This window comes from Mauremys mutica, chromosome 12, assembly GCF_020497125.1.
Source record: "Mauremys mutica isolate MM-2020 ecotype Southern chromosome 12, ASM2049712v1, whole genome shotgun sequence".
Taxonomy (NCBI): Eukaryota; Metazoa; Chordata; order Testudines; family Geoemydidae; genus Mauremys; species Mauremys mutica.
Window position 1 is genome coordinate 39,134,655 of NC_059083.1, and position 11,264 is coordinate 39,145,918.

General features: G+C 54.5%; 1 non-coding gene across 1 annotated transcript; it reads right to left on the bottom strand.

Moving 5' to 3' along the window:
* Nucleotides 1-5,528: 5,528 nt before the first annotated feature.
* Nucleotides 5,529-5,610, bottom strand: TRNAS-UGA. The gene has a single exon. It is a non-coding gene; the product is annotated as a tRNA-Ser (tRNA).
* Between the last annotated feature and the right edge of the window lie 5,654 nt (nucleotides 5,611-11,264).

Sequence of the window (11,264 nt, forward strand, 5' to 3'; positions counted from 1 at the left end):
TTCTCCTCACTTGAGGAAATCCCTGTGAAACTCCCCCTTTCCGTGTGTCTTTTTCACACCCTCTGCCAGAGATGTTCCCCGCTTTTTCTCCAGTTTGGCTGGCACAAGTCCAGCGCGAGGGGAGGGGACAGCTGAGATTTCAGGCTGTCGTGTTATGGCGGGATTGCTGCTATAAATTGACAGGACCTGCTAATTCTGAGGAACAAACAGGGGAACGGGGCAGAGCTACAGAGTCAGGGAGTCAGGGGTGAAAGTCACTTAAAGGACTTACAGGTAAACAGGAGACCTGAGTGGGGGGGGGGGGGCCTTGACCGGAAAGGGCGGGGCCTCAGGTGGAAGAGGCGGGGCTTTTAGAGCCCCAGGCCCTTTGAATCGAGATTTAAAGGGCCCAGGGCTCCGACTGCAGTAGAAGCGGCTGGGAGCCCTGGGCCCTTTAAATCACTACCAGAGCTACCAGCTGCGGAGGCTGCTGGGAGCCCCAGAGCTTGGGGCCATTCAAAGGGCCCGGGACTCCGGCTGCTGCTACCACAGCAGAGCCCTGCGCCCTTTAAATCGCTGCCCGAGCCCTGTTGCTGGAGCCCCCGGGGCAGCAGCTGCAGCCTCCAGTGGTGATTTAAAGGGCCCAGGGCTACGGGCACGGCCGAGCTTACTCTCACTTCTGCAGGGAGTGAACTGGAGAAAATACAGGAAGGATTTCTAGCAAGGGTGACGTGTAACTAACCAGAATGAAGAATATTCTCTGCCGCCCTCGTCTAACTCTGGGCCTGACTCTCTCCCGTGCTGAGGCCCCTTTCCCTGTCTCTGGCCGTGTCTGGGGGCTTTATGCCACGGTAGAGCCCCGAAGGTAAAGGTGTGATGTAGCCTCAGCCCTAACAAGACTCAGGCCCATGTCACTTTCATCCTGGGTTTCAGATGAGTGACCCCTAGAAGTTGGGGGGCCACCGGTGCCTAGACCATGGCCCGGCCACAGAGGCCCCGCCCCTGCTCATCCTCTTCCCCCAAGGCCCTGCCCACTTGCTGTTCACTGCCCTCTGCCCCCTCCCCCAAGACCCCCTACCTGCCCCTCACTCTTCCCCCAAGACGCCACTCACCTGCTGCTTTCTCCTCTCTGCCCCTTTCCCCTAAGGGGGGCTGCCATGGGGCCATGGGGCCAGGCACCCATCACTTTTTCCTACCTTAGGTGAGCAGGGGGTGGGGTCCTTGGGGAAGGAGGCGGAGCAGGGGCAGGAAGAGGCAGAAAGAGGGCGGGGGATTGTGGGAAAAGGCTGAGCGGGGGTGGGTCGCAGGCCTTGGGGGAAGAGGCGGAGGTGGGATGGGAGGAGGCAGAGAAGGGCATCGGGTTAAGAGGCATAGCGGAGCAGGGTGCAGGCTTTCAAGTGAGCTACAGACCAACAGTGATTCATAGTAACTATTCAGCAAGTATTTTAGAAGACCTCGAACATTAGAGGAAATCATGACCTGCCAAGAGACAATTAATAGAGAGAAGCAGCAAGATTAATCCCATACATTGGATTGGTTGTACATTGGAGTCTCCTCGCTGTCGATAGCCCCCTGCTCGGCCAATCAGCACTGAGACTCTGAGGGGCAGGAGGCTGAGGGGTCTCACCAGATGTCCCAAAGGACGGCCCAGGACACCATCAGAGGGGATCACTCTCAGATCCAGCCCCACCTCTTGGTGAGGAGCTCTGCAATGAGAGCAACCCCCTCCCCTGCCCGCACTCCACACACGTCCCTCCTTGATAGAGGGAGGGAAGCTGGGAAAAGGGGGAAAGAAGCAAGAGAAGAGGAGAGAGGAGGGAGGAAAAGGGAAACCAAAAAGGACAAACCCCAGTGTCCCCAGGGATTCCAACCATCAAATCCTAGGTAGGAAATCAAATTCTGCCACCTGAAGCCAGTGTTTCCTGGGCCTAGAATGCTTCCTGCGCCAGGTGGATCAGCCTGAACAGGTTCCAAACCTCTCTGAGCTGCTTACCTTGTCAAAGGGAAGTTTGTTTTCAGCACAATTAGTGGTAGGAAAGGAAAAAACTCCACAAAGGTTCCTCCTCTTGCTCACATCCGTGAATCCTAATTCTCTCTCAGCCCTCGAGGAGAGACCTCGCGAAGGAGACTTGCAGCAGCAAAGCCGGGGGGTCTCAGAGACTGGCCTGGCACTGCAACTCGGTCCTGCCCGGCTGATGTCAGGGTCTCTCTGTGAGGTCACCCCCTCCCAACCACCTTTGTCCAATAGGCTGAGTTCCTGCAAAAGGCCTTTGTGATGTCACTGCCACACCCACCTCTCCCCTCTAAGCTGATGTCCTGCCGCTGACCAGCCTCGTTGGGTGTTTGAGTTGTTTCCCCTGGATCACCGCACTCAATGACTGTTCAGTCTGTGGATGGAGCTGCTACACAATAAAACATCAGTTTTTCATAAATTAGTAGCCTTAAGGCCAGAAGGGACCATTAGAGCATCTAATCTGACTGTGACGGTGCGGTTCTGGCGGGACCCAACTGAGAGTGCCAATTCAGGACCAATTGCTCAAACAGGGCAGTCACAGCCCTAGGCTGGGGTTTTCCCACCTTTAAGGCAAACCAAACCAGCCAGCCAAACAGGACTTCGGTTTCACCCCACTGGCTAACCACAAGTCACACGAGCAATTCCCTTAGACACTCCAGTCTCCCAGTATCACCACCAGTGCACTCGTCCTGGGGATGAATGGTTATGAAAACCAACACCCCAATAAAAGAAAAAGGTTCTCTCGATCCCAAAGGACCAAGCCCCAGACCCAGGTCAATATACACATCAGATCTTACCCACAAATCACGCTGTTGCCAATCCTTTAGAATCTAAAATCTAAAGGTTTATTCATAAAGGGAAAAAGGTAGAGATGAGAGGTAGAATTGGTTAAATGGAATCAATTACATACAGTAATGGCAAAGTTCTTAGTTCAGGCTTGTAGCAGTGATGGAATAAACTACAGGTTCAAATCAAGTCTCTGGAGTACATCCCCCGCTGGGATGGGTCAGTCAGTCCTTTGTGCAGAGCTTCAGTTTGTAGCAAAGTCCCTCCAGAGGTAAGAAGCAGGATTCAAGACAAGATGGAGATGAGGCATTAGCCTTATATAGGCTTTCCCAGGTATAAGAACCTCTTTGTCCTTACTGTGGAAAATCACAGCAAAATGGAGTCTGGAGTCACATGGGCCAGTCCCTGCATACTTTGCTGAGTCACAAGGCGTGTTTGCCTTCTCTCCATGGGTCATTTGTGTAGCTGATGGTCCTTAATGGGCCATCAAGCCAGCTAGGCAGGGCTAACACCAACTTGTCTGCGGTGTCACCCAGCAGCAGAGCACAATACAGACAGTACAGAGCCAATACTTATAACTTCAACTACAAAATAATACACAGACACACAGATAGCATAATCATAACCAGCAACCCATAACCTGGTCTTAGACACCTTAGATGACCCCCTTTACCTAAGATTTGGTGCCACTACAGGACCTTGGTTGCAATCCATGTTCTATATGGTCCCAATTTATATCAATAACATCACACTGACTCCCTGCATATCCCAGCCCGTCTGTGTATCACAATAGCTTCTTTTTGACTAAAGCATCTTCCCAAAGGCCTCTAGTCTTCATTGGAAGACATCAAGAGATGCAGAATCCATCACTTCTCTTGGCAGCTTGTTCCAGTGATGAATCACCCTCCCTCTTACAAATCTCTGCCTTGTTCCAATGAGAATTTTTCTGATTTCTGCTTCCAGCCATTGGTTCTTGTTATGCCTTTCTTTGCAAGACTAAAGAGCCCTTTAAATACTTGGTGTTTTCTCTCGCGAAGGCACTTGCACACTGCAATCAGCTCACCTCTAAACAGATTGAACTTTTCAATGCCTCCTTATAAGACATCTTCTCCATCCCTCAAATATGGCTCTTTTCTGCACCCTCTCCAATTTTTAAAACGTTATTTTTGAAACGTGGACACCAGAACGGGATGCAGTGTTCCAGTATCAGTCTCACCACTGCTGAATCACCTCCCTTTCCAGCCTCTGTTTATCTATCCATGAATGGTGTCACTGCCTCCCAAGACTTGTGCAGTCTCTCCGCCCCGTACAGTCCTTGGAAGGAACCCCCTTCAGTGTGACAGCCCTTCTTGGAGAGTCACGCTCTCTCGAGGGTAAAGGCCCCTCTGCTTCCGTGAGACCTGAGCATGCCTGTCTGCCATGGGCCCCTCAGGGAGTCCCCTCCCTCTGGACCCCCGGGGCCTCTACTCCCAGAGGAAGAATGCAACCCCGTTGTCTAGACTGCAGTGATGCTCAGCCAGTATAAAAAAGAGGAGTTTATTGAACATCTGAACACAGCACAGGAAACTCTCAGGGCCTCAGGCCTAACCTCCCTCTGCACAGCCCAGCTAGGTCTCTCCTGCATCCATGTGGGCTCTGGCTGTTTTCTCTCCCCAGTCCAGAAGCCCCCTCTTTCCAGCTAAGCATCCGATATCATCTTCCCACGAGCCTCTGTCCTTTGTCTTCTGTCCCAGAGAAACTGGCTGCCTGGGTCTCCTCTCTCTCTTTAGCGCGAGGGGAGGGGGAGAGCTGAGATTTCAGGCTGCTGTGTTATGGCAGGATTGCTGCTATTATTTGACAGAACCTGATAATTCAATGGCACAAACAGGGGAACGGGGCAGCGCTACAGAGTCAGGGAGTGAACTGGAGAAAATACAGGAAGGATTTCTAGCAAGGGCGACGTGTAACTAACCAGAATGAAGACTATTCTCTGCCCCCCTCGTCTAACTCTGGGCCTGACTCTCTCCCGTGCTGAGGCCCCTTTCCCTGTCTCTGGCCGTGTCTGGCGGCTTTATGCCCCGGTAGAGCCCCGAAGGTAAAGGTGTGATGTAGCCTCAGCCCCAACAAGACTCAGGCCCATGTCACTTTCATCCTGGGTTTCAGATGAGTGACCCCCTAGAAGTTGGGGGGGCCACCGGTGCCTAGACCATGGCCCGGCCACAGAGGCCCCGCCCCTGCTCATCCTCTTCCCCCAAGGCCCCGCCCACTTGCTGTTCACTGCCCCCTCCCCCAAGACCCCCTACCTGCCCCTCACTCTTCCCCCAAGACGCCACTCACCTGCTGCTTTCTCCTCTCTGCCCCTTTCCCCTAAGGGGGGCTGCCAGGGGGCCATGAGGCCAGGCACCCATCACTTTTTCCTACCTTAGGTGAGCAGGGGGGTGGGGTCCTTGGGGAAGGAGGCGGAGCAGGGGCAGGAAGAGGCAGAGAGAGGGAGGAGGCTTGGGGGAAAAGGCTGAGCGGGGGTAGGGCGCAGGCTTTGGGGGGAAGAGGCAGAGGGGGGATGGGAGGAGGCAGAGCAGGCCATCGGGTTAAGAGGCAGAGAGGAAAGGGGTGCAGGTTGGGCCCCCACTTCTCTGGAGCTTCGCTTCCAGCACTCGAAAGATGACAATGGGCCCACAGAAGGGTGACTTGCCCCACATCCCCAGTGTTCCCCCCTGCATGGGCGGCCGTTTCGGGGAGGCTCAGCCACCCCTGGCTAAAACACAGGCCTCGCTGTGAGCAAGATTTGAACCTGCACAGGGAAACCCTATTGAATTTCAAGTCCAACACCTTAACCACTTGGCCAGCACAGCTGTGAGCAAAGCAGGCCCCTAAGGCCAGAGAAACACCCAGGCCTGATGTCATCTGAACTGCAGAATTCAAACAGCAAACCTGGCTCCCAAAGCACCAGGGGGAATTTGGGGCTCTCGTTCCTTCGCCGTGTGGTTAAGCACCAAACCAGCACCCTCCTGTGGGGTCTGTCATTGTTCCTCTCCACACTGTAACCATCCAGACAGGGAGAGGTTCCCTGACCTGACCAAGGTCAGACAGTGAGGTAGAATCCAGCTCTGCCCCCCACCAGCTCCCGGCTCTATCCGCCAATGGACTGACTTTCTCGCTGGATTAAACTGTTTGTACTGGACTCTTTTCTCTATGTATAAACAGGACTAAGCCACAACTGGACTGTCCGACAGGAGAATGGGCCATGGCTCCCTTCCCCTGGACCCTGGATTTCTCACCACTTCAGAGAAACTTGTTAGTGGAAAAATGAATCACAGTCAAATGACTACAGATTATGAACCATTTGCTGTTGCCTTGGCACATGGCCCCACCCAGCCTTTTCCCCTGAGTCAGGAATGATAATTTATTGGTTCACTCTGATTTGTTTCAGTTTTATGTTAGCATCTATTGCCACTAATTGGTCAGAGCCCGTCACTTCCGGAAGTCCAAAACGTTTCCCCCCTAGCTCCCATTTCGGTACCTTTGATTTTCCTCAGTCTCCTTCAGAGCACTGGTTTTCTTGGCACCAATAACCAAGACTGATTTCCAGATCAGGAGACGTGTCCTCCAGCTGCTGGAACTTCCCTGTATCACACCTAGAAAGAAACAGGATTTTCCCCATTAATCATTATCATATTTTATTGTCGTATTTTACTCTGAATTTCTTGCCTGTGACAAATGCTGAATTGAGGGACTGGAGAATGAGTCTCCGTGTATCCAGCCACAGAATAGCTGCAGCCCCAGCAATGGCTCTGCAAGCTTCCCCGAGGTGTCCCGTCAATGTGCTTCACCCCGATTTACCGTGACCAGCTCTGGGGACAGGATGAGTTCGGTCCCATGGGCAATTCACTCCTCGGCCTCCATGCTTTGATGGCCAATAGATTCCAGTGTTCCTGCTGGTCATTGTTCTGTGGCCATCTGCCCACCTGCCAGTGGACCGAGATCAGCTCCTCTCACACCAGCTCATTCCTCACTGGTCTGTGAATGGTCACCACGTCATACAGACGTTTGTTCACTCCTGCCGGCAGGGCCGGCTCTAGGTTTTTTGCCGCCCCAAGCAAAAAAATTTTTGGCTGCTCCCCCCCTCCCCCGCCCCCAGACATGAGCCCTCCCCCGCCCACCAGTGCCCCCCAATCACACCTCCTGTTGCCCCAGGACTGGGCTCCCCCCCAAATGTGGGATCCGCTACCAGCACATTGCAGCCGAGCTGAGACTCCATCCCCATGCGGGTGGAGCTGCTGGGCAGCACGGAGCGGGAGTACTTCCAGGTGGCGGCGCGGCTACGGGGTGGCACAAAGAACACGGCCCCCTCCCTGGGCTTCGCAGCACTGCTGGTGGCCAAGGTGGATCAGTTCGCGCTCACCGCCCTCACCCCCGACATGCTGGCGGCCGAGGACCTGCTGCTCTTTATTTATTTAGAGAATCTAAAAGCATTATCTAGAATCTCTAAATGAATCAATCTAAATGAATTTATTTAGAGATTCTAAAAGCATTTAGAGAGCTTTGAAGCTAAAGTTTCCAACGAAACCAACACTGACCAGACTTAAAAAGAAAACATTCACTGCTAAGGAGATCCCAAGCTGAAGTCGCACAAACAGTCCTGACACCAACCTTAGTGCTCAGTTCATGCCCACGCCAGTGAATAGAAACAGATAGTGACCAACATCCAAACCCCCTTAACTCTGACCCTGGGGTTTTCATAGACATCCATAGGCCCTTTCAATATTAAATTGAGAGGAATGCGTAGAGAGCACTCTCCCCTTAGGGCAGACACATCCCTCTCCTTTACCCTGGCAGAGGGGGGTCTCCCCCATAGCTCTTCTCCAACATCCGACCTTTCCTTAGGCCAGGGCTGGGCTCTCCCACTGGAGCTACTCATTGCTTCATGGATTGTGCTCCGAAATTCAGACAAAAAGAGGGCAATCCCAAGGCTCATGCAGACCAGGTGAGAGATTTCAGGAGAGATTAACTTTCACTTCAGAGAAAAAAATGCATGAAAACAGTTTTATAAACAAGTAGCTAAAGACACAAACCAAACCAACACTGACTGTGACACCTCCCCCTCCCCCTGAAATGCAGAGGAGATCCCGTGCTGAAGTCACACAAACAATCCTGCCACCAGTTCTTCTCCGCTAGAGATACAGTGTCCCTCTGACGCTGCCACCTCCTCCCTCCCCTCTTCCCAAGGCCAGCCCCTACTGACCACTCTCTGGGCTGGAGTGGTTCTGCCCCTACACCCTGTCCCCTCCTCTTCGCCAGGCCAGGGACAGGAGAATGGGCTCAGTGTGCAGCTCCCCCCTGGGTTTATATCTGGTGCCTCCCTCCTCTCACTCCCCTCTGCACAATGTCAGGTTCCTCCTCTCTAACCCTCCGAGGAGTAGCCCCAGCAGGGAGATGCAGCAGGGGCGGGGGGAGAGAGGCAGTTTCTGCAGCCCTCACAGCAGGTCCCAGCAGCCGGGAGAGGAGCTGCCAGGGCATCTCTGCTGGGTCCCAGGCACTCAGGGCAGAGAAGCAGCTCCCCAGGCTGGCGTCGTAAATCAGAGACCAGGTGCGCTCATCTCTCTGACCCTTTTCCTCTCCAGACCACAGGCGCCAACTTCCCTCAGTGCCGGTGGGTGCTCGCGCCCCCCGGTCCCACCCCGACTCCACCCTTTCCCCACCCTCATCCCACCCCCATTCCAACCCCTTCCCCAAAGTCTCAGCCCCCTCCCTGCCCCTATTGGACCCCTTCTCCAAATCCTCGTCCCGGCCCCACCGCTTCCCCAAGTGTGCTGCGTTCCCCCTCCTGCCCCCTCCCTCCTAGCCAAGCGAAACAGGTGCAAGCGCTGGGAGCTAGAGGGGGAAGCGGGCACGCGGTGCGCTCAGGGGAGGAGGTGGAGTGGAGTGGAGGTGGAGGTGGAGGTGAGCTGGGCGGGGGGACAGGGAGCTGCCCAATTTTTCGGAGCACCCACGGAGTCGGCCCCTATGCTCCAGACTCTGCCATCTGAGCTACAGCCAGCTGGGGAACAGGGAGCTGCAGCCTCTGTAACCAAATGGGAATGTACAAAAGTGGGTCCCATTGCCCAGGCTGAGAACTGCAGTGACGTCTCTGCTCAGTGTCAGGCGCCCAGGACAGAGGCAGCTCCCTGGGATCCAGGCCTGTCCCAGCCAGACCAGGGCTGCTGGGGAGTGTGAGAAATGGTCCCAGCCTCCCCCAGGGCTGAGCTCTGCCCCTAACGCTCTGATTCTCTCTGTCCCCAGTGACTGTGACTCTGGATCCAGACACAGCTCATCCCCAGCTCGCCCTGTCTGAGGATCGGAAACATGTGAGATGGGGACGCAGCCGGCAGGATCTGCCCGACAATCCTGAGCGATTTGACACTGAGCTCTGTGTGCTGGGCTGTGGGGGATTCACCCTGGGGAGACATTGCTGGGAGATGGAGGTGGGGGATGGGGAACGCTGGGCTGTGGGGGTGGCCAGAGAGTCTGTGAGGAGGAAAGGCTGGATCATTCTTAACCCTGAGGGGGGGGATCTGGGCTGTGCAGCGGTGGGGGCGTCAGTTCCAGGCTCTCACCTTCCCTGAGACTCCCCTGCCCCTGAACCAGGTCCCCAGAAGGATCCGTGTTTCTCTGGACTGTGAATGGGGGCAGGTGGCATTTTTTGATGCTGATAACGAGGCCCCGATCTTCACTTTCCCGCCAGCCTCTTTCACCGGGCAGCGAATCCATCCCTGGTTCTGGGTCTGGACAGGATCCTGGCTCAGACAGTGTTGCTGAGACATGGTGGGGGATATCGCCCTGGAGTCCCTGAAATCAACCTCTCTAGTCTCACACACCCTTGTTTTTGTGACATTGGAAGTTTCCTGTTTCCTTCAGGCTTTCTGCCATGCAGTGCACCATGACCCTGAAGGCCCTACTAAGTGTCTGCCCTGCCAAAGTATGGAAAACAAGGGGTGGCTTCTCTGCCTCCTCTAATCTCATCCACCCAAGGCTTTTGCTGCCGTAGGTCACTGTCCTCTGGCACAGGAGGACTCTGGGAATTCTGGCTCAGACGATGCTACTGAGACATGGTGGGAATAGTCCAATGGGCATGAAAAAATGGGTGTCTCTAATCACAGTCATCTTAGTCTGTGATACTGGAGGCCTCTCATCTACCTAGCCTCTGGCTTATCTTTATGACCTTGGAGGACACCTGTTTACCCAATCCCAATATCTAATCTCTATGACACTCCCCTCCCTCCCTGCAGCCCCAGGGATGGGAAGGGGTGGGGGTGTGAATAACTCCTGGAGCAGCAGCAGGTGCATAGGGGCCCTGAGGGGCACGTGTGGGGGCTGCAGGATGAGAACTGATGGAGGGTCAGGGACAGAGGTGATGTGGGGGTTGGGGCTGTAACTGCTAGGTGGGCTGGGGGATCGGCAGCTGTGGGGCTGCCAAGGACACCAAATTAATTGTGATTTGGGAGGTGTGGGGAGAAGGGGGGTACTCTGCACCAGCAGGGAGCCTGGGAGATACAGACCCAGTCCCAGGGACTGGAAGGTGTGACCTCCAGGCCCCTGGGGAAGGGATGCTGTGGTGGGGGGGTGGGCAGGGGAGGGGATGTCATTTGGATAAAGATGAGCTGGCTGCAGGGAGGGGAGAGGAAGGTTTCATCAGAAGGGAGAGAAGAAATTAAAGGGGGGGCAGGAAATAAAGTAAAACAAGAGTAAATCAAGAAACCTGGGGAAAGGCGAGGGGGGTAGCGAACTAATGCGAAAAGAGTGAAAGCAAAACAATCCTGAAAGCGGAGACGCTCGGAGCAGAGGGAGAGGAAGGGGAGAGATCTGGGAACCTGAGCTGGAACGATCTGTGATAGGGAATGAAAGAGATTTGGGGCGGACAGAGAAATAAATGGATGGAAAACAAGCGCTAGCTAAAATGATGTGCAGAACTGGATGAAATAAAAGAAAAGGGAGATGGAAAGAAAACACGAGAGGGAGAGCTATAAAATCTTTCTGATGTGTGACTGTAACTCGTTAACGGGGTGAAAGTAAGCAGAGGGACTTACTGGTACCCCAGGTCCCTCCTGGGCAAGGTGGGGGGTGGCTCTGGTCACTGGAAGGGGCAGGGCCTCAGGTGGAAGGGGCGGGGCTGGGGACCAGGAGCCCTGGTGCTGCAGCAGCAGTAGCCAGGAGTCCCGGGACCATGGCAGCGATTTGAAGGGTCCCCCCAGAGATGCTGCCCCTTTTGCTACCCACATCAGTGGCCCTGCCGGGAGAAAAAAGGCAATTCAGCAGTGCTTTAACATCGTCCGTGTGTGGACTGGTACTGGCGGCCAGTTCTCATCGGTACACTGCACCAGCCCACACCAGCCCATTTTCACCTCTGCTCATTAATTTCACTCCAGAGTGCATTTGCACTTTAATGCCTTTCAGAACAATACTTCAATTTTCTGGATGTTTTCCCCACATGGTCTTGTTATGAAAGTTCCCTTCCAGTTCCCTTTAAGCC